Here is a 22,939-nt window from a genome sequence, read left to right as displayed (position 1 = left end):
TGGTCCACCACTTTAAATAGCAACAGATAAAATAATAACTTAGTGAGCACTAGCACAGTAGCACCAGCAGCATCTCAGGGAGCCAAACTGTGACAGAGTCTTTCTTTCCTCTCCTGCAGGAGCTTTTTCTCTAGCGTGTGTGTTAAGGCGCGCCCCCACTGTGTCCTTCCCCCCTCTTCTCCTTATTTTCTGTTTCCCTGCAGGCAAGCCCAGCTTCAGCTTCGAAACTTAAAATGTTTCAAAACTTCCAAAACATTTTGACTGCCCTCATTTTGTTTCAAGTCTGTTTTGAAGCCCTTCATTTTGTTTCAATTTCATGTTTTGAGTTCAAAATGAGTCAAAACATCATTGAAATGAAACAGCCAGAGAAATTTTGCACAGCCCTAGTATCCATCTCATCCGATCATTTCGTAAACATTAATTACTTATTTTCACAACACTCCTGTGTGAGGAGGGGAGACTGTTCTTACAGAAACTTAGGATGTCAAAGATCAAGGTCAACAATATTCACTAATTCTGGCTGTGCACATTGAGATACCTAGGACTTAATTTTCCCAATGACTCCAGCTGCACCAACACGTTCTGCAGGTCAGATCCCAGGGTCTCAAGCCAGGCAGCCAGAGAGAAAGGAACATGATTGCAGACCACCCATGAAAAGTCTGGTTTGGGCCTAGCACTAACTAGGAACACTGTGGCAAAGGCAGCAATAGAATCCAGTTTTCAGAGACAGCATTCAGCTGTCTTAGCCATTATATCCTTTTTCATCCTGCAGACCCCTAAATGATTCACTATGCATTCATCACTTCCACAACAACAAGTGAGGCAAAGATTCTACAGAAACCTTCCTTTATTATGCAACTGTTGGTGTCACTGGGCATAACCCTAGGTAACTAAGAGGGATGGAAGACCAAGAGTGTTGATGAAGCCCCTCTGCTCTAGGCCCAGGCAAGCCAGGGTCCCCCCCCCCCGAACCTTTGTAACCCTTTCTTTGAACTTTTTGTAACCTCCTGTAATACTGGAAAAACAGGATGAGTAGCAGGCAAGCTGAAACTCCCTAAAACTGTTATCTGTGGAATGCAAGGGTACCGCTCAGAGAGAGAAGGGAGGAGGGAAGGGGGTGAGGGGGGGGTGGAAGCCAACTAGTGGAAAACTACTGCAGAAAGTGACCAGGGTATAAATATACACTGTTGCAGGGCTAGGGGGCGCAGGATTTGAGACAATACAGTCTCCCTGCACCTTTTACTTGAGCTCAAATAAACTCTGTCTACTTCTCCCCCCAGTGTGTTTATTGGCGTGACGCACACCGGGCAACGAACCCAATTGTTGCCTCCCTCGGGCACCTTGTGCCGGCAGCACAACTCTGATTTCATCGTCAGAGTAGGTCCATCTTCTGCACTGAATGAGACATGAGTGCACTGGAAAAAAATATTACGCATAATATCTTTGCACAGTGGGCTGAATCAACATTAAATAGGCTATCTGAATTCTGAGTGTGTGACTTTGAAACCTTAATAACGTGCTTTTAGCACTGGGTTTTGGGTATATTTTATCTTTGAATCCTTTTGTTTTCTATTTCCACCTTTATCTGTCTTTTCTCATTCAATACTTTTCAAAATATCAACTCACACCTTTGGGTACATACAGATGTTCAGCTCCTGGGTCTGACTCATGGCAATTCATAGAAATTGCCATGATTTAGGCTGATTCTGCAGATCCACCAGATGTTAGCTGTTGGATTGGGAGGTGGAGGGTCAGAGCCGATCCAGGAAGAGAGGCTATCTTCCCCTGCTTTCCTTTGCATCTCTTCCCCTGGCTCCACCTCCACTCTTGGGACTCCATTGTTGTCTCTGGATGGGAGGGAGGAGAAGGCAGGGAAGAGAGGTCTTCTGGGCTTTTCTCAGCCCTGCTGGAGGTGGGGTCTGAGTGAGGGGGTCCAATCCACCTACACCCCCACTCCAGTAAAGCTGACAAAACCCCAGAAGGGACCTCTCTCCCCTGCCTTCTCCCCCTTACATCCAGAGACAGCAGCTGAGTCAGGCTGCTCTTGCAGACAGAATTTAATGAAGTCTGTCTGCTTAGGAGTGGCTTCATTTAAACCCTCATACAATAAAGGTTAATTTGTCATGCAATCAGTGAGCATGTTTTTCTGTTTGGGCAAGGCTTTAGAGTGATTTCAAGGACTGATCACATAACAAATGGCATTTCTGTCTACTCCCTTTGATTGTCCTGTGATACCTGCCTCCATTGCCCATATTATTACATTTTTAAACAAGCATTTTCCTGATTTTTCTCCATACTGCCTCACATTCATGAAGAGTTTTTTGTAAACACTTGGAAAGCCAACTCACCATTCTCCTTTAAATCCCTTTTTGAAGCTTCTTTCACCCTAATACTTTCAGATACCTTGAAAACGGTTAGTTTGCCAGTGTGATGACATCATCATCTGTCGTTCTGATCAAGAGGATGCCATGTGTACTCTCCAGTCTCTGTAGTTTTAGATTATCAGCTCCAAGAAAGTGACCGTCTTTTGGTTCTGGTGTTTGTATAGTGCCAGTTGGATTCTGGGATAAAAGCACAGAAGTGAAAATGGAACAGGCTCCTGACTCTCCGTTTCAATGCCCAGACCTGAAACCAGGGTAGCCTGCAGCAACCAGGAACTGCAACTGAAAAATGCCTTGCAGCCTTACTACAGAGTATGTGCAATGTGTATGAAATCTTTGGAGTAATAAGTGGAGAAGCTCTAACAAATTTCTACTGAGCATGTAGGGACCTGATATTTCAAAGGCTAATCAGCTGGTTTGCACAGCAACAACAAGCTAGGGACAGACATTACACATAAACTGGCTTAAGTGATCAGAAACTGGTTTAAACCCATAACAGAATATACGTTCAATGCACATAAACCAGTTTCAAAATGGCTGAAATTGGTTTAAGATAAACCCGGTTGAATGTGGCATCAGACTTAACTGATTTGGGTCAAACCAGTTTATGCATTGTCTGGCCCAGACCCCTTCCTGGTTTAAGGTAAACCAGAGTCCCCCAGGATTCCAGATGCTTTGCAGCCCTGGGCTGGACTGTCTGCTCCACAGAGCAGGGCTGGCCCCACCCTTCTGCTCTGTAACCAGAGCTCCAGCAGAGACTGCAGGCAGTGTCTGCCTGGCTTCCCTCCTGCCCCACCCCCACAGCTGCTCACTGCTCAAGCAGGGATTTCCCGCAGCATGTACCCCAGCCCCATGGACCCTAGGCATGTGGTATGCTAGCCAATGCTGAGAGTTGTCTGTGTATGTGTGTATCCGATTTCACTGACACAGGACAAAGGCAGATAGGACAGTGTCCTCTTAGGGCTTTTTGGAGACAATCAGCAGGTCAGCTGGTAATGTCGTCCATTCCTTCCTTGGAAAAAGCTGTTTAAGAAGAGCTTGAACTAATGAAAGAGGCTTTTGTTTTGTTGATGGGCTGATAACACAGTGTTTATCAGCCACCTGCTGGCTCCCTCACCTGTCAGGTTTGCAGACAGTATGAAGAAGCAGGGACAGGGAGATGGAAAAACTCAGTATCCTCAACAGATGCATGCACTGCATATACCCCCCCCCTTTGCCTCAGAGTGCTAGCTGGGGGCTGGGGGGCTGGCAACACTTCCACCCCTTGAGCAGTGAGCAGGGAAAAGCCTGGGACAATGCAGGCCAGGGTGGGGACTTACACCCCTCCCTAATCAGAGCATCCTGCTAGGGCCCAGCCATGTCCCTCCTCAGCTCAGCACTGAAGGGAAGGGAAGGCTGCTCTAGCACTGCATGGCTTCTAGCCTGAGTCACTGCAGGCATGTGCTTCCATTTCTTCAGTCCAGAGAGGATGTCTGTGAGGTTGCAAACTGGTTCCACCTAGGCAGGTTAGACTAACCTGCAAAGATTGAATCAATTCAGGCTCAGGCTTTTTTGAATGTCTGTCTCTAGCCCAAAAGTCTGGCCTAGCCAAAGTATTTCAAGTACCATCACTTGAGTACAGGCAGTAAAGTTTTTCAAATACAATATCAACATAATTGTTACTTTAACTTGGGCAAAACAACAAATTTCTTCATAGCTCCATTCTTGGAAACTGCTGAAGTCCTTTGGTTGTAATCTTCCATAAAATTTCAGCATGGGAAAGACACCCAATAAATAAAAATACATCTTGAAAGGATAACTAAAACTGAAAACAGGGTCTTATAATGGGAAGTTTTGACCTACTTGATATGAGTAGGTGATGCCACCAGCCATGTTTATTAGGGCTGTGTGAAATTTCACTGGCCATTTCATTTTGACACGGTTTCAAGTCATTTCGAGCTCAAAACAGTGAAATTGAAATGAAACGATGCTAGTGGAAATGTTTTGTGTTTTGAAGCAGCCAGCAGCCAAGTGGTGGGAGACAGGGAAGAACCAGGGCTCCAGGCTCAGCCAGGCAGGGAGTTGAGCCCTGGCTGTCCCTGCCTCCCATGGCTGGGGTGCGGAAAGCCAATCACAGTGCAGGGGAAGGGAACTGAGCCCTATCTTAGTTCCCTTTCCCAGCGCTGCAGTAGGACTGGAGAAGGGAACTGAGCCAGATGACTCAGTTTCCCTACCCAGCCCTATGATCAGGCTGGGGAAGGCAACTCAGATTGGGCTGGGGAGGGGAAATGAACTCAGCCTAGCTGGGCTGAGTTCCCAGCCCCAGCCTCGTGGTCATGCTGGGGAGGGGAACTCATCTCAGCTGGGCTGACTCCCCAGCCCCAGCCTGATCTAGTACTGGTGATGGAAACTTAGCCCAGCTGGGCTGACTTCCTTTCCCCAGCCTGATCTTGCTCTGGGGAGGGGAAATGAGCAATTGGGCTCAGTTCCTTCCCCAGTCCCAGTCCCAGGTGGCAGTACCGGCTTCCCCCACTCATCTGGCAGGCAGATTGGGGACCTGCAGGTCCAGGAGGACTGGCACAGCCCCCACAGCCCTCTCAGGGTTTGGCCCTGATCTGTCTGCCAGATAAGAGAGGCTGTTTTGAGCTTCCCCATTATAGCAAATGGGCGAAATATTGAAACAGCTTCACTGTTTCAACAGTGTGACATGGAACATCTGTTTCAAATCAGAATGAAATTCAAAACAAAACACTGTTCCATCAAAACAGAACAGTGCCATTTCACACATCACTAATGTTTATTATAAACATGGCTGGAGTTCAAAGGTACCTCTGTTGGTCATCCAGGACAAGAGTGAACAAGTGGCGGGGAAAAGGAAAGGAGTGGAGTGGGAGAGGGTGAAATGATTAACAATGTTTAGACAGATTATTGAATACCTTAACTTCTCACTTACATGCTTTATATGGTTTATGAGGCTTAACTCTAAACAACTTTTTAAAACAGAAATATATATATGTACACATACACACTCTAAATACAGAAACACGGTAGGTACAGGATTACTTAATTTAGCTGAAAATGGTAGCTTGTTGACAAAGAGACCCTGCTGGGTTTCACAACCTGGAAAGTTAGCTTTTATGAAGCAAATTATTCTTGAAGAAATGAGTAACAATACCATTTGCTTCATACCAGTGACACAATATTTAGCTCTGTCATTTAAGTATAATTGCTCTATTTTTACAATGTTAGCACTATTGATAAATGTAGCTTACATGGAATAAGTAAATTCTCCCTTATGAAGGTAAAGTAATTGTTTATAAAAAAAAGAAAGCTGTCACTTACTCATTTCATATTCTAAATTGAAAACAAATGCTTCTATTTACAATGGCAGATTTAGGTATGCTAACATTTCAATTATTTTGTGGTCTAATATTTTTAATATTACAATTTAGCATGCTTTAACCATGCTTAACAGATAATAAATATGGGCTTATGAGGATCACAGTTTGATTGTGGCAGCTTCCATGCTGTGTGGAAATACCTGTTTCCCATTTTCAGAGTAATCACAGAGGGAAAAAAAGACATTTTGGCTTGGTGCTAATTGTAAAATGTCCTGGTTCCTGCCAGTATAAAATGCCCTGGTTCTTACTAGGAACTAGCTTTTCATGATCAAAACCTTATACCCAATTCCTTATACAGGAACCTCACAGTGGTAGTCATATTGCCATTTCCAGTAAGGAACTCTACATCTTTTTTCCATTAAAACCTGCTATTTTTTCAGTGATTTGGCAGTCTTTCCTTAAAACCGGTGTGTCATTTTACAAAGAATATCTTTTTTTCCTATTTTATGAAGTGGCCATTAAAAAGTGATCCTGTCACCTGTTTCACTGGCAACATTTCCCAGAAGTCAACATTTTTCATATTCCATGCTTCTCCCTATGAAGGCATGATGCTTTGCAGCCACATCCTGACTAAAATGCTGGAATTTAACCCAAACTCTACAATGCTCACAATACACTCTGGGTTTAAATAGTCTTTTCAAGCTGACTCAGAGCAGGGAACTGCATCCATTAACCCCCAGCCATCTAAGCACCAAGGGTCATTGCTCATAAGGATCACTTCAGTAGTTGGGGTGAGAATTTGATACTATCAGGCAGTAACAGATCCTACTGCAAGGACAGAAGGCCCAGAATTCTCTCCCTCTCCCTTCCCAATCATGACGTCTTCATCCCTTCTACTACTTCGTACTCGTTTTTTCCCCAGCTTAGGTGGAACCTACTGTTCCCTTTCTATTGGCAGTGGCGGGGTATCTGCTGGTAATGTGGTAAGTGTTCAAGCCTCTGCTATGCTGAATTTACTGGTGGCTGAAGGAAGCCTAGTTGGCTCCCAGACATAATATGTGGCTCTACTGGAAATCCCTGGGCATGAACAGCACAATTTTGATGCCATCTCATTCTTCACCTCCTCTTGAGATAGATGCAAAAATCTCCTTTAATGTCAGGGAATCAGCTGATTACAGAGTCAAGGAGAAATGTATTGTAACAAGACAAGATTTACAGAAAGGCTTGTGGCCTTTCTAACTTTCCTGTTCTCACCCAGTGAAGTGCACTCCAGCTGGAAACTTTTGGTAGGTTTCTGACACGGACTGCAGGTGACCTGGGTCAAGTCTGCAACCTTAACACCAGCAGAGGGCAGTCAGGCACTGGTCCTGAGCAGCGTTTTGCCTTAGTGGGGATTCTATCTTTAGGTCCTGCACAGCTTGAGGCTACCTTATGTTAATACCAATATGAGAGAATAAGTACTCTGGCAATTCACAGGACAATTTGCTTGTAGATGGTAATGTAAAGAAGGGAAATGACACACATGAAGTCACCGAGGGCAGCTTGAAATTCACACCTGGATTCTACCCCAGGAATGGATAGGGCACAACTATTGCATGTTACATCAACAGCTAATTAATAACATGAGCAGTGGCCTCCACATGTAATCCTCAGTGATGTCTCTATGTTTCATTGCATTGGTGGCTACATCTATGTCATATATTCAACAAGCAGGTATTCTTTTTGGAAACCCCTTGAAATAAGTAGGTATGATACAAGACATTAAGAGATAGAAAATAGATGGTGCTGCATCTTTAGTTCAGGCAGTTTGCCTTTATAACCCAAGTATTACTTTGCATTTACATCCTAAAAGGTAGGGGCCTATTTTTAGGCCAGTAGCAAGCCACTCAAATGAGAGTTTACAAAAACACATGAACAAGTTATCATAACTGTAGACTCTCCAGAGTATGCTTACATATGTCATTTATATGAGGCAAGGGCATTTTTATTACAGTTTGTCAGGAACCTGATGCAAAATTCTAGTTTTTTTATTCTAAATTTTATGTGAAAAGATTTCAGTCTCACCAGAAAATTTCCATTTCTATCAGAAAAACCAAAACTATGGCTCCTTGCTTATGTGCAGAAAGACAATTAAATTCAAAATTGCCGCTAAATGGACAGTGGAGGGCCTCAGCTGGGCTGACAATGACAGTCAAAGAATCCCAGGCACTTAACTTTCAGCAACCCACCTGGAACAGACTTTCTTCCTGCAAGCAGATCCCACATGTAGAGTGAATAAATTGTGTGCCTTTGCAGATAGCACTTCAAAACAGAGTTTTCAAAATTCATGAATCAATCCAGCAAAAAGCATGACTGGCTTAAAAATCATGATTTAAAAACAAATAATATGTGTTGACCTCTTTTTTCTCTTCTCTCTTCTAAGTCTGAGGCGTATTCAGGTAATGTTTTCACATTTTTCTTAGCAACTATAACAGCAAGAACATAATTTTGTTTTAAAAATATAAGGTGGGGAGGAGAGGGGGAGGATTTCCATGCAGTGTCTTGATTCTATGAATTAGGAATTTAAGAAAAACACTAAATATTGTAGAATTCACCATTAAATTAGCAGGATGAGCTAAAATCAGCAATACTGACCCCTTTTTTTACATGAGGATGTAGAAACTTACACTTTGTTTCCTGAGCTATACATAATTTTTGGATTTTCCTTCATTCTCCATTGTTGTTGATCTGTATGTTAGACAGGCATAAAAATTCAGGCACCCCAAAGAAAATCCTGTAAAACTGAAAATATGTCCCACAAATTGCTTTTTATTCCTAAACAGCATTATATTTAATGACAAGACACAAAGTAATTCAACATTTGTTAAAGCTCTTCTACTGTACATTTACTAATAGTCCAAAAAAACCCTATAAATAATAAAATCTTATGAAAAGTAAAGCAATATATACTTACATTAAGTAAATCCATCTTTTCAATGAAACTGCTACTGACAGACTGCAATGCTGCTGGGGGCCTGGAGTGAAACCAGTCAATGGCTGTGCAGCTCACCAGAGCTGGAAATGTCCTTGCTCTTTCTCTCAGTGTATATAGAATCATAGAAAATTAGGGTTGGAAAGGACCTGAGGAAGTCATCTAGTCTAACCCCCTGCATCCTGCTCAAAGCAGGACCATCCCCAAGTAGATCATTCCAGCTGGGGCTTTGTTTAGCTGGGCTTTAAAAACCACCAGGGATGTAGATTCCACTATCTTTCTAAGTAACCTGTTCCTGTGCTTCACCACGCTCCTAGTGAGAAAGTTTTTCCTAATATCTAACCTAAACTTCCCTTGCTGCAACTTGATACCATTGCATCTTGTTCTGTCATTTGCCACCACTGAGAACAGTCCAGCTCGATCCTCTTTGGAACCCCCCATCAGGTAGCTGAAGGCTCTCAATCTTCACTTCTGCAGACTAAATACGCCCAGTTCCCTCAGCCTCTCCTCATAAGTTATGTGCCCCAGCCCCCTGCTTTTGTTGCTCTCTGCTCAACTCTCTCCAATTTGTCCACATCCTTCCGTAGATGGGGCCCAAAACTGGAGACAGTAGATATGGCCTCAGCAGTGCTGAATAGAGGGGTGAATCACTTCCCTCAGTCTCCTACTAATGTATACCATTAGCCTTCTTGGTTAAAGTCAAAGTATGTCATGTCCACTGCTTTCCCCACACCCACACTTAGTCATTTCATTATAGAAGGCAATCAGGTTGGTCAGGCATGACTTGCCCTTGGTGAATCCATGCTGACTGTTCCTGAACACTTTCTTCTCCTCAGAGTACTTAGAAATGGATTCCTTGAGGACCTGCTCCATGATTTTTCAGGGAACTGAGGTGAGGCTGACTGGTCTGTACTTCCCTGGATCCTCCTTTAGATCCTCCATCCTGTACTTCCCTGGATCCTTCATCTTTATTAGAGATGGGCAGTATATTTGCCCTTTTTCACTTGTCCAGGACCTCCCCCAATTGCCACAAGTTTTCAAAGATAATGACCAGCAGCTCTGCAATCACATCAGCCAGCTCCCTCAGCACCCTTGGATGCACTGCATCTGGCCCCATGGACTTGTACACATCCAGCTTTTCTAAGTACTTCTAACCTGTTCTTTCATCTCTGAGGGCTGCTACAGGTGAAAAGCTTGAGACAACCTGGAGAGCAACAAATAAAATAAAATAAAAATGTTAACACACATTGTGTGAAAGTGCCTATGAAAATAAATGTGTTTCAAACTTCAAATTACATTAGAACAAGAGCATAATGATTTGTGGATTCCACCCTCCATTCCAAAAAAACCCTTTCAGTTTGTTTCTCCGAATCCATGCTTTCAGTATTCTCCTACATCCCAAAACTCACTGTGACATTTCTTCTCTTGGAGAATTGTATCATGAACTATAGTTGGCATTTGTATCCTTTCTACCATCAGTAAGAGAGATCAGCGGACAATCATTCAGCCTCTAAGTGCCACCACAGTCATGCTCCTGACTTTCAATTGTTCATTTTGGGTGCTCACAAATGGGAACAATGTGCACAGATAATTGAAAAAATGGTTAGATTTGTCATAGATATGAATAAGAAGAGATGAAGATGACTCAAGGTGCTTACTCAAAGTGCAACTTCTCAATGAAAGTCTTAGAGTTCTTCTAAGTATTCCTCCAAAGGATTCAATACCCTATTAAAAATTTACAATGACAGTGATCCTTGAAATAATTATACATTTACATGTAATCACATAATAATATGATCTAATTGGACTCCAGAGAAATTAACTCAATAGCCTAGTACTTAAGGCACTAACCAGGGGTGAGGGAAACCAAGATTCTTCCTAACTCTCAGATGAGTCCCTCATCCTGCAGGGGAGTTTGGTGCTGCTCTTCAAACTCCTTGATTAAATATTGGGGCTCTGTGAAACTTTGGTCCCTGATTCGATTCAGCAGAGATTCGGCACTATTTAGTGGCCAAATCTTTGAATCCAAATCAAATCAGAGGATCTTTTAATCTCTCCAAATCGAATTGGAACCCTCCAAATCGATTCAGAGAGATTCAGAAAGATAAAATTAAGTGGCCTCCCCACACCAGGAGGCCAGGTCAGCACCCCCCTACACCCACAACAGCTCACCAAAACTCCTTAAGTGGCCCTCCAGCCCTAATAATTACCCACCCCTGCTCTGTGGTTATGGCATTCACCTATGATACGGGAAATGAGATTCACATTCCTGCTCCAGCTAATTTAAATATTGATGCAAAGTGGACCGACTTCAGCAAGAGAAACCCAGCCCTGAACAGCCAGTGGCCTGCAGGTAGATACTCATGTTAAATATGGAAAAAAGAGGTTCATGGTCCCAGCTCCTTGAGGCTGAATGATTGAAGCAAACAATGCAGGGACTTGAGCCTGGGTTACCCACATTCCAGGTGAGCAGGCTAATTCCTAGGATCTTGGCTGTTCTGGGGTAGTTGGGTCTCTCCTTTCCATTTTTCATGATGTACATTGAAATAGCTCAGTTTTGTATTGATGCAGGACAGAAATACCCGTGATTTCAGTGCAGTTACATCAGGGATAAATTAATCCCAACATGTACAGCTTACAGAAACCAATAGTTAGCATGACAATAAAATCTTTCAAAATTGAAGTGTGGCAAGGATTTTTGTGGGAGATATCTTTTATTGAACCAACAGCATGGTTGGTATAGACTTAGACAAACTTTCAGATGCAACGCATTGTTCAAAAGCTAGGCTATCCCCAACCAGACAGTTGGTCTGATTAAAGATATCACCCACAGAAATCTTTGCCCCTCAGATATTATCTGGACCATCATGGCTACAATATCACTTAAACACTATTAGAATTAGAGTGTCATATTTTAATTTTCATACATGCTTTAGTGATATTTCAAAGAAGGTCAAGCTTGGATAAAATCCTATTTGTCTATGTAAATTTAGTGTTTGATGTAGCTGTCTAACAACACTTGTGATCCATTAAAACTAAAAGAAGTTATTGCAAAAAATATTCTATTTTCCCAGTTTGTTGGCTTTCTGTATTTGTCAGTCAGTTTCTTCATTGCCTTTGAAGAGTGAGTTCTGGTCTTGCTGGGAAAAAACAAACCAAACCAACCCTGCCTCCCCAAAACTTTTAAAAATGCTAACAGAAGAGGAAACAAATTATAATATTTTAAAAGTAAATTTAAAAACTAAAAACAACCCCAAAACCCAGGACACACTGTTAAGAGTGTTCCATCAGAAATTTAAAATAATTAGAAAATTAACAGAAAATAAGTTGGCTCTTTCATTTCAATATCAGTATATTATAACAAGGATATATTATATTATAATAAAGCAGGCCCCGTTGACAAGGATACCAGTGCTCAGAGTTTCAGCAGGATGCAGTTGTATTTATGCTCCACTGCCTTGGCTTCCTGAACGTTATTGTCTTTTCATTGTAGGTTCAGGTGAGACTAAGATCTAGTCATAAAAACATCATGATTCAACTACGCAGACCAATCTATGGTGCACCCAACCAAGTGCACAGCTGGATGCCAACATACACAATGCCCATGGTAGAGCAACATAATAAAAATGGATAAATAGAAATGGATAAATTTGTCTGAAGTTAAAAAAAATCTGAATGACAATTACAATAATAATTTAAAAGCAGTGAATCTCCAAACATTTTGGAGCTGTATTGTTGGTCATTATACAAAATTATTCACCCTTTTCCAGACTTGTTTACTTCATCACAAATTCCAGCTCTATCTTTATTACCAGCCCAAGACACAAGGAAGTCTCTGTCTTGGAGGCTGAATACAGTTGCATTCAGATTGGTTGTGGTTTGAAGCATTTACTCTATTTTGAAAAATAAAAATAATTATTTCTGCCTCTTTTTTTTCCATTAGCTGGAGGAAGTAAACTTTGCCCTTCATTTCAATATGAAGCTTTGCTTAGCTATGTGACAGGAAGAGGATGTGTTTGCATTGTTATCTTCCCTTTGAAGTGAAAGAAGAAATCTTGAAGCTTTGTTTTGATAATTAAAACTTCCTTCTAAAAACTCTCCCATCTCTGACTTTGTATATGCTACACCTGTCTAGATTCATTTGTAGCACCAGAAGGGAGCTTTGAGGCCAGCCTGCTATCTTTTGATCAGAACTTACTTTATTTTACCACTTCGAAGTGGATGAGCTCTGAGTAGTCTGCTGAGGGTGGATCTAACCTCGTGAAAAGGGTTGGATGACCCTCAAAACTGGGACAAGTACACAGTCAGTACCAGATCCAGCACGCCAACCAGTAGCTGTTGAACTTCCAAAATGTCAAAACACAAAATAAAAATGATTTATTTTTTATTTTTGGAGAGTTAAAAATCTAATAAAACCAGCCATGAAGAAAAGAATGTTTCAGAGTGTTCTTTAAACCTTTGAAATGACCACATCTCAGAAAGTGTGTGAAAGAGTTCAAAGCTGAAGGTCAGTGCTTGAAGAAGCTGATGGTGACTAGGAGCCCAAAAAAAGATCAAAGAGTTACTAAAGCTATCCATCATTTGAATAAAGGCAAAACAGCAGGTATTGATCACCTCTTTGGAGAAAGGTTGAAAGGAGGTAGGTAAGGTCATTACATAGAGGTTACAGATGAGCAGAATCAAGATCAAGTGATAGAATCATGAAAGAAAGTAATCAATGTACGATATACAGCATCCATGCTATGGCATTGCTGAAGGGCAGTTTCATGAGCTGAAAGAAGCATGAAAGGAAATATGCCATGTGGCCCAAAGATAAGGCAGAGTGATATGAAAAAAATAGCACAGCAACATGGCAAAGGAAAACCACAATACAGCCCTTGTTTTTTTTACAGAATTATCTTAATGCAAACCAGACAAGCAGTTAACTTGAACTTGGTAACTGAAGAAATGTCCTGTGGGAGCCAGAATCAATTAATAGAACTGGATATAAAACACAATAGTGATTGATATTCTAGGACATGTCTACACATGCATTAACGTGCTTTAGTTAACATGGATTAAATCTAGTACCTCCATTGTGAGATACTAGGAAAATGCACTTTAGTCTGTTTTAATGCACAGTAACTAAAGGGTACAGTTTTTAAGTGATATTTAATGCATATTAGCCTGTTTTAACGCTTACTAACTAATAGCACTGTTTTTAGTAACACTTAAATGTGCACTAAAATAGGCTAATGCACATTAAAGCACATGTGTAGACATATCCCTAATGTACCATGGTGACCACTTTCAGATTTGTCTGTAATGTACAGAAGCATTGGACAATAGGGCTGTGTGAAATTTTGCTGGCTGTTTTGTTTTGACACTGTTTCGACTTGTTTCAAGCTCAAAACAGTGAATTCAAAACAAAATGAAAGGCTTTGAAACAGCCTCGAAATGAAACAAGTGCAGTTGAAATATTTCAAACGTTTCAAAAGGGAGAGGGAAGAGGGGGAAAGACTGCTCTGATATTGACTGTGTAGCTGGCTAGTAACCGTGATCCTTCCCCTAGGTCCCTTCCAATCCCAGTGCTCTGGGAGAGGGATGGAAAAACTGCATAAAAAGCAGCATTGTTTGAACTGAGCTGCTTTCTGCCTTGGGGTCAGTTACTGAGCTGTGTCTTCCAGCAGCTCAGCAGCATCAAACAACAAAAACTATCATCTCCTACTTGCTAGCCTCCTCATAGCAAGTGGGGTTCATCAATACCTTTTGCTTTCTACCTTTTATTTCATTATTATATTCATTCATTCCTTTCAATTTATTTCTCCCCAAAAAATCCTCTTCTTGTTTTTGTTAGTCTATTTTGATTCTTTTCCTCCAGAAAAGAAATCTGTGCTTTCTCTCACAGTGTGCATTCCATTCACTGTGCACAGAAGCACAGCATATATTCCATATTATAGTACAGAATTTATTTGGGAATATATGCTACATACATTTATATATTTTATTTATTACATAAGTACATACATACATACATTACATAAATACACATACATATACAATTATCTACATATATTTCATAAATCATAAATCATTGACTCCACGATGAACATGGGCTGGCAGTGTGGGGAGGCAGTCAAGAAGGCCAACCGTACCCTGTCATGCATCCACAGATGCATCTCGAGCAGGTCCAGGGAGGTGATCCTCCCCCTCTATGCGGCACTGGTCAGGCCGCAGCTGGAGTACTGCGTCCAGTTCTGGGCGCCACACTTCAAGAGGGACGTGGACGATATGGAAAGAGTCCAGAGGAGGGCCACTCGTATGATCAGGGGTCAGCAGGGCAGGCCTTATGAGGAGAGGCTACGGGACCTGAACCTGTTTAGCCTCCACAAGAGAAGGTTAAGGGGGGACCTTGTGGCCTGCTACAAACTGGTCAGGGGGGATCAGCGGGTATTGGGGGAGTCCCTGTTCCCCCGTGCGCTGCCAGGAGTGACCAGGAATAACGGTCACAAGCTGGCGGAGGGTAAGTTTAGATTAGATATTAGGAGGCGCTACTTCACAGTCAGGGCGGCTAGGGCCTGGAACCGGCTTCCAGGGGAAGTGGTGCAGGCTCCTAGCCTGGGGATTTTTAAAAGGAAGTTAGATAAGCACCTTGCCGGGGTCATCTGACCCCGGTGCTCTTTCCTGCCAAGGCAGGGGGTCGGACTAGATGATCTACCTAGGTCCCTTCCGACTCTAGCTACTATGATACTATGATACTATGATACTAACACACAGATTTTCCAGCACATGAAGGCAAAGACACTATGAAACACACCATAAAGCATTCTGGAAAGGCAGCTGGCAAGCCTTCAGAGAGAGGCCAAAGAGCAGGTAGAGGGAGAGCTATAAGTTCCGCACCCAAACTGAGACATAGCCGCTTTCCTACAACAAGCAGGCATGAGGCTTCTAGTTCTACAGGCAGCAAGGAGGGGAAGCAGTGCCACTGTCTGTGCCTGAGTCTGCATTTCCTCCAAGAGCACGAGCCATCACCCCCATCCCCCACCAACAGGACAACACGCAGCAGCACCAGTATGAAAGTATCCTTCACCCCCATTTCACTTCCCATGGTATGCCAAAGGAAGAGCTGGATCTGGATCGGGATGCGAGTGCCATAGCAAGGGAAATTCTAGGGAAGGAGGGGGAATCATTTGTATTTGTGCTCCACACCCCTCAAAGTATCTTCTAGAGCCTCCTTCCCCAGAAAGCACTTTGGACAAGGTTGAGGTAGAGGGTGCAGAGTCAAGTGGCTCAACTGAGTCCACTCCTCCTGTTGCTGCACCTCTGCCTGCTGAGGAGGTGGAAAAGACAGCATCCACACATGCACCCGCACCCCAGAAGTGAGCGGGTATTCTGGCCTGGGATCATTTTGAGCTGGCAGATGATCCCACATATGCTATTTGCCTGCACTGCTGAGCCAAAACCAGCTGGGGCAAGGGAACAAAACACATAAACACCATGGGGATGCTGATGCATCTCCGCAGGCACCACCCCCTTGCCCTTGCTCCTCCTCAGTCTGGCATCAGTGAGACCATGCCCAAAAAGAAGTCTCCTTCTCACTCTAAAGCCCCTGTCCTGTCCCCCAATGAAGTAGAGGCAGGCCACCCTGGAACAGTAGGGAAAAGGCAGACAGAAAAGGGGTCATGTTGCAAAGGTGAGCGAGATCACCCAGAGCATTGGGGAGATGCTTGCTTTTGATGGCCAGACCTTCTCCTTAGTTGACCAGCCAGGTTTCAGGTGGCTCATGGCACTCATGGCCCCATTGTACCAAGTGCCTACATGCACCACCTTCAGCAGGACGGTGGTGCCCCCCCTGTATGAGGCATGCTTGAGGGAGGAGCTGTGCAAGGCAGGTCCGCAGGTGGCCCTACACTTCACCTCAGTTATCTGGAGCAGCTGGAGTGGAGATCATGTACACCTCTCCCTCACAGGGCACTGGTGCAACCAGTCAGGCCATCAGTGGTCTCTCTTTCAAGCCAAGATGATGGATAAGTCCCACACAGCAACTGAGATCATGGGGGCCATGAGCTGCTTGGTGCAGGGGTGGCTCATTGGGCAGGGTGAGCTAACCTGCGGGTTCATGGTCACTGACAGTGGAGCCAATATGGTCAAGGTGGCCTATGATGCCAAATTTGTTGGCATCTGCTGTGTGGCACCCAAGTTGCACCTCACTGTCAGGGATGCCTTGGAGGGGGACAGGGCTGCTGGTGATGGTGCCAGCACCAGCAGCAAGCTCATTTCCAAATGCAGGAAGGTGGCAGGCTACTTCCACCGGAGCATCGAGGTGGACAAGACGTTGTGGGACAAACAAGCAGATCTTAACATCCTGCAGCAAAAAATCATGCAGGATGTGGAGACTCAGTGAAACTCCACATATGTGATGCTCAAGAGGCTGGTGGAGCAATAAACGGCCATCAATGAGATGGCCGTGCTTGGGGAGATTGAGATTTGTGGCCACCTTAACAGAGCTAAGTGGGATACCATCTCCCAGACATAAGTGGTCCTCAAGTCCTTCCTCAAGGCCACTGAGACCCTCGGTGCTGGTGATGCCTTCCTTAGCCAGGTGATCCCTATAGTAAGGGAACTTCAGAACAAAATGAAAATGTTCCAGGGGATCAATATTCCTGGCTGGGGCAAGCTGCTGTCACCAGACATGCAGGCACTGGTGAGGCAGCTGAAGAAGGGCATCGGGAAATGGCTTGATCCCTTGCAGTCCAGTATGGTCCATGTGCTGGCCTCCATGTGTGATCTGAGGGTGAAGGGGAACATATACAGCAGCCAAAGCACGGATTAGTGGACAGAGGAACTGCTGAAGAAAGTCAGGGAGGCAGAATGTTGGAGGCAGGGGGATGTGGAAGAGGGGAATCCACTGTCCTGTGTCAGCATGCCATCCACCAGCCAGTCCCCTCCTCCACCACAGGCACTGCCAATGTGGGCCAAGGGCATGGCTTCCATACCAGGGTCCAGAGGCACCAGACCCCACCATCAGGCAGGTAGTTCTCAGGCCTTGGTGGCTGCCTATCTAGCCAAGGACATGGAGCCACTGCTGTTTGACCCCCTAGGCCTACTTGGCAAGCTGCAGCCAGATGTGGCCAGATCTGGCCATGATTGCCTGGGAACACCTGTCCTGTGCACCAACCAGTGTTCCAAGTGATAGGGTGTTCAGGATTGCTGGTGATGTAGTGACACCGCACCACACCTCCTTGGATCCTGGTTTGGTGGAGCAGGTGGTGTTCCTTAAGGTAAACCTGCCACTGCTGGGTTATACAAGCTCCAGGTACACTCCAAGTGAGTGCCACTCTCCTCACTACATCCACACATATATCCTTTTTTCATTTTTTTAAAACTGAAAACCATTTAATGCCCTGCTCTCAGAGCTGGAGGTGGCACTCACTGCATCACCAGCCAGCAGGGGAAGAACGTGTCTTTGATGAACTCCTGTGCCAGGATGAACTTGGAGGTATGAGCTGGGGCTATGGGGAAAAAGGAGGCCCTAGGACCTGGGCATGATCACTAAAACTGTACTCTGCCAGGGTCAGGAAGCCTGGTGGGACTACCAGTGGCGTGGCAGGTTGTAGTGTGTCATAAATCCAATGTCTATATTGAATCCATGAGTTTCTGTACCTAGGAGGTTAATGAAGTGCAGTTCATAGGCTTGTCTGTGAAAAATGTTTTGTAAATTCAAACAAGCACTGAACCTTGCTAACCTCATCACCAGATACCTGCACTACATGCCAGCCTCTGGCTTCTTTACCATTCCTTCCATCCAGGAACAGCACACACACCAAATGCAGGTGCTTCTTCAGCCTGACGAAGGATTTTTCAACCTGAAACCTTGCTAAGATATAGTTCTCTAACTATTCAGTTGGTCTACTAAAAGATCCCAGATTGACACAAAGAACCTTGTCTGCCAGTGCCATGTCCTTAAACCAACACCCTCAGCACCTGTTCCCAGTCAGGTGACCAGAAGGAGGCAGAGCCCAGGGCACATCTAAGTCCCAGGGCTGGGGCTGGCAGGGAGATTTTTCTGGCAGCTTCTGGAGAAGAAGCTCCTACAGGAAAGGAAAGAAAGGCTCTGTGACAGTTTGGCTGCCTGAGATACTGCTAATGCTACTGTGATGCTTACTAAATTATTACTACCTGTTGCTATTTAAAGTGGTGGACCGGATGGAGGCTGTAGGGGAGGAGGAGACCTCATTGGGGCACACTACCGTGTTGTGTAGAGGTTCCAGCACCAGTGAGGGTGTGCCTTAACACACACACAAAGTCAGACATGTCAAGAGTTTTGCTTGTCAGCAGCTTGAGGTGCAGTTTGCCAGAAACTCCTACACCTATCTTCTTGAAACTTGACTGTATTTGTGGCCTCAGCAGGGGCTACCCTCCGTGATGTTTTCATTTGAATCAGGCAAGAAATGAAAAAGTTATAGGCAGTTTTGTGGTTCCCCATTACAGCCTATGGGCAAAATATGTCGAAACAGTTTCAGTGAAATGAAACAACCATGTTTCGAAATGAAACGAAACATTGAAACAAAACACTGTCCCTTCGAAATGGTGAAACAGAACTTGAAATGAAACAATGCTGTTTCTCATAGCTTTATTGGACAGCAAGCCCCTACCTTCTTGAAAGAATATATATAGTGGCATAGAAGGAACATATAACATCTGATGAATATATGGAAGGGTTCTCTTTATTACACTCTCAATTTAATTTTTGACCTCAGGAAATACCATAACTACCCAAATCCAAGATGATTTTGAATTTAAGTCACCCCTAGAATAATTAGATTCTATACATGGAAAATTTATAAATTTGTTATAATTTTCCATGTATAAAATTTAATCATTGGAAGGTCATCTTAAATCTGTTCCTCCCCACCACCACCACTGCAGCAGGGCAAGCACAAGTAGGGGGCAGGCAGTGGCAGACCCCCTGCCACCTGCCCTCCCCCACCAATTGCCACAACTCCTGCATGCCCCCCCTCTGCTTGCACCTCCTGTCTCCTGCCACTGCCCATGGTGCCTGTACCATCTGGCACCTGCTCTACCCATTGCTTGCTCACTTGCTCTCCCTCCTGCCCTGGAGCCAAAGCCAGAGCTGGAGCCAGAGCCAGAGCCAGAGCCAGAGCCAGATCTGCCACTGAGTGGCCAGGCAGGAGCTAGAGTCATCATGGGCTCTGTGCCCAAAGGCAGAGGGGGGCTGGGGCTAGAGCCAGAGGCAGAGAGTATGCAGCAGGGGAGGGACGAGGGAGAAAGTCAGCAAGGGACACAGGCTATGGGAGGCAGAGGAGGAAAGGAAAAGGCAGGGAGAAGAGGCTGTGGAGGGCAGAGGTTGCAGCTGCAGCTCCAGCCTGCAGTAGCCTCCTGTCTCCTGCTTGTACTTGAATCCAAAATTAGAAGTGTTTCCCCCATCGTGTTAAACAGGGGGAAAAACTTATCTTGGATTTGAATTAATACAATATTTTTCTGTTAGGGATATGTTACTAAAGACATTGCTTTTTTATCAAACATGACAGAACTAACCTCACTGAGACTGGAATTTGGTTCCAGTTACCTCCACTCAGTTTGCCACATCCTAGGAAGACGCATGTTGCATTGCCTTTTAGGATAGCATATTCTGCAACATGAGATAAATGGCATAACACAGTAATTCTCAACCAGGGCGTCACAAGATCCTTTTAAGAGTGTTGCATACCTACACATGATTCAAAAGATACACTCAGAGAATTTAAATATGAGCACACAGTGTAAAAAATATTCTTATCTGTTTTGGTGTTTATGAGTTCTTTGCAACAGAAGAATTAGTCTATCAATTTTCCATAGTAAAAAACAGGTGACACCTAAGACATGGCATTTTCTAAGTGGTGGCTTGAATCTAAGAAGGTGGGTGAAATATGGGTCATCTACTGTTGTCATCTCAAGATCTTGGAGAGATATCACCAACAAGGGCTCCAGAATATCCTCCACATCAAATGGGAAGATCACTGCACAAACACCAGCATCTTTGCTGAAGCCAATGTTACCAGTACTAAGCTAATGATCCTTAAACACCAACGTTGCTGGACTGGACATAGTGCACAGATGCCCGACTCAACTCCCAAAACAAGTGCTCTATTTCCAACGTAGTAATGGCCTGAGATCCAACGGTGGCTAGAGAAAATAATACAAAGACCCACCGAAGGCATACCTCAAGAAAATCGATGCCAACATAAAGAGCTGGGAGGAGCTGGCTGCTGACCAGCTCCAATCACACTGCAACCTCAATCAAGCAGCAGCCCATTTGAAGGTAAGGCTTCTTGCCCTCAAAACAGGGAAAGAGAGCAGAGGAAGGAAAAGGAAAGAAATCCCAGCCTGTAACCTACTCTCCCCTGAGCAAAGACCTGTAACTTCTGCAGGTGAATCTGTGGCTCAAGGATTGGACTTTTAAGTCATCTTAATACCCATCAATGAGCCATGGTAGAGGTCATCCTTGAATCAAGAGGTTGCTGATGCTGATGACATTTAGTCTAAAAAGTTGAGAATCACTAATAAAAACCTCTGGATCAGAGGTGCTAAGTATACAGGGGCCTGAGGGCCCTGGGCCCTCTTAAGAAGGGCACTGTTACCTGAAATACATGAAATTTTCCACAAAGCCATCATTTTACCCACTCCCCAGCAAAAACAGAAGTTGGGGCCTATGTTCTGGATTACAAAGTTTAAGGAAGACATACTAACTAATAAACAAGTACTCCAAAGAAGGCCTAAACAAGCCTAATTTTAAAATAATCTTAAACAACTGTCTCTAATGTCAGAAAGAGGAAGGTTATGCTTAGAACTGCATGAAATAAGCTATATTTATATCCTCCTGTAATTAAAGATTATCATGAAGAGAGAATGTTACTCAAAAGCCTGAAGTATTTAAAATGTGAAATGCTTTAAAAAACTATAATACATTTCTAAAACAAGCCAATAAGTTTAACTCTTCCTGCCTTTACTTTTAATGGAAAATAAATTAAGAAGGGTCCCATTTGTTTCAATGAACAATGACATCTCAGTTGTCAAGCTTCGTCCAGTCATATTTATCTTCTCTAACCCCATCAATGAAAGTAAATCAGTTTTTGGCTCAGATTCTAGGTTACTCAGTATGTTAAATTACTACTTTATAACTGCACACCTACTGAGAGAATTGAAACAAATAGGTTAAGCATTTCCACTGAACAGTCTCCTAAACCCCTTCACACACTGACTCGCACCAAGATTCTAATTTTCTACGTAAACCTTGTTGGTGGACATAAAGCCAGTTAAAATCAAGGTAGCGGCTCTTTTGTTGTATTTTAAGTTTAAAAAATGTTTTATGCTTGCCCTATTCTAAAAGCCCATGGAAAAGAGAGAAGAACAGACAGAAAACAGGAATGTACATGTACTTAGCAGTGCCAAAAAGGCTTGGATTGTTTCCAATACCATAGTAGTACAAATAAAATGAGAGTCTGGCTTTATAGTTTTCAGAGTTCCATAAGCTTGGGTTTAACATTTGTCTAATTAATGTGACCATAATGAATTTAATCCTGATTTGCACTGCCACCAGTAAAAACAGAAACAGTCCAATAGAACTGTTTATGTCATTGATAAAAGCAAGATTTTTTTCTTTCCAACAATACAGAGCCAATATAATTAGAGAAGAGAGGGAGTCATCAAATTCTGTTTAATATTGCCTTTTTTTCCACACGTTTTGTTCAATTAAACCCTGTGATTTTAAGAATGTAACCCTCTAAGTGTTGACCTTTAAGAAGTCTGAGAGATGGTAGAAGAAGTATCATTTCAAAGACTGTCATAGCAGCACTGGCATGCATAGTCAGAGAGCTGGAAAGCAGCAGTATAGTTAGAATAGTGGGTGCAGACAGAAGTGCAGCTCCCTGCTGTAACTGAGAACACTTTGCAGGAAGCATTCTGAATTACAACGATCCCCTGGAACAAACAGAAGTTCACTGTTTGTTCTAGGGGGAAGGGGAATCTAGTTGCTGGCTGCCAGTCTGCAGCAAGTTTCCCCTAGCAATGGCCCCTTCTCCCTGCCAAGCTGCAAATTTTTCAGAATGGGAGGGGGGAAAGGGAGCAGAGAGAGATCGTCCTAGGGGTTCCTCAGCCAGCGCTGGGGGGTGGGATTGGTGAATTGGAGCCCACTCACCTTGGGGGGGCTCCAATTCACCTGTCCTACCCTCCAGCAGAGGCTGAAAAGCCTCCAGACCAAACTCCCTCCACTCCCATTCTGAAAACAG

The 22,939-nt window shown here is 43.8% G+C and overlaps 1 pseudogene; it reads right to left on the bottom strand.

Moving 5' to 3' along the window:
* LOC149867458 (dynein axonemal heavy chain 11-like) overlaps positions 1-22,939 on the bottom strand; it is a 291,701-nt pseudogene that overhangs the window by 118,460 nt on the left and 150,302 nt on the right.

Source organism: Crocodylus siamensis, chromosome 4, assembly GCF_052110815.1.
Source record: "Crocodylus siamensis isolate JL-2025a chromosome 4, ASM5211081v1, whole genome shotgun sequence".
Taxonomy (NCBI): domain Eukaryota; kingdom Metazoa; phylum Chordata; order Crocodylia; family Crocodylidae; genus Crocodylus; species Crocodylus siamensis.
This window is presented reverse-complemented; position numbering and strand designations above follow the sequence as displayed.